We start from the raw sequence: 1,297 nt of genomic DNA, 5'->3' as shown, positions 1-1,297 counted from the left end.
TATATTATAATTACAAATCAGCAGTTCGCTTATCATTGGAAAATATTTCGTTATTTTTATCCAATAGAATACACAGTTGAACGATTTAGAATGCAAATAAAAAAATAAAATTCATAATTTAAAGTCGTATTTTAAATACAATTTTTTGTATTTAAAATAAATATAGATAATTAGTGAAACAAAATCAAAGTTTGCACTAAATCGTTCAATCACACTCTGATCGACTCACCATAAATATTTGCGCTTGTTATAATTTTTATTCAGGAGCAATTCGGCTCCGATTTGTGAATCTCCGATTCTTAATGAATGATCATCGTCAATTGGCAATGATATTCAGAAAGATACAGAGAACAAAAATGATCTCCAATCATTATTCATTATAAACTGATTCCATCCTATCTTAAATTTTTTCTTTCCATGAGCTCAGTATTGTGCAATGTATACATTCCACTGCCTATTCTCTTTCCTATGTACAGAATGATTCTTAATTACATAATAATATTTCAGAAGATAAAATTAAAAACCGAAACAAAGAAATGTCAAACGTTTAAATCATTTAGACTTATTTTCATATGCGCCATCTTTTTCTTGAGCTCTGTATTCATTCTCTATAAAATATATTGACATATAATTAAGAATCATCCTACATAAGTATATGTATAATTTAGGTTTTATTTACTTTTTTTATAGAAGTTTACAATCTTTCTCTTTATTTTATATGCCATGAAGAAGAAAAAGTAGCATAAGTTAAAGCGTACAATCATGTGGCGCATTTTTTCATACTTTTGTATATACACTCAGACGAAGAGAAAAAAAAAGAACTGTGACAAAATACATAATTTATATATCCCTCAGTATTTTGGGGTAGGGTTCATTTTTTTCCAACTTCTCTCCCAACCACATCCGCACAACTACGTTGACAATATCACTCCACACAATCTCCAGCAATTCATTGATTTAAAAATTATCTTTATTTTCTCATTGAAAATATAAATAAATTACAAAATATATATAGTCAGTATGTGTGGATTGATATACTCGGAAGAATGTTTTATGTAAAATCGATATGTGTGTGTGTGTGTGTGTGTGTGTGTGTGTGTGTGTGTGTGTGTGTGTGTGTGTGTGTGTGTGTGTGTGTGTGTGTGTGTGTGTGTGTGTGTGTGTGTGTGTGTGTGTGTGTGTGTGTGTGTGTGTGTAGTGTTGTAGTGTGTGTGTGTGTAGGTGTAGTAGTAGTATACGTAATACGTCGTAGTCGTCGTACGTTACGTACGTACGTAGTAACGGTATTACGTAACGT

The sequence above is a fragment of the Atta cephalotes genome (genome assembly GCF_000143395.1).
Source record: "Atta cephalotes unplaced genomic scaffold scaffold00048, whole genome shotgun sequence".
In the NCBI taxonomy this organism is placed as follows: domain Eukaryota; kingdom Metazoa; phylum Arthropoda; class Insecta; order Hymenoptera; family Formicidae; genus Atta; species Atta cephalotes.
Note: the sequence above shows the minus strand (reverse complement) of the source record.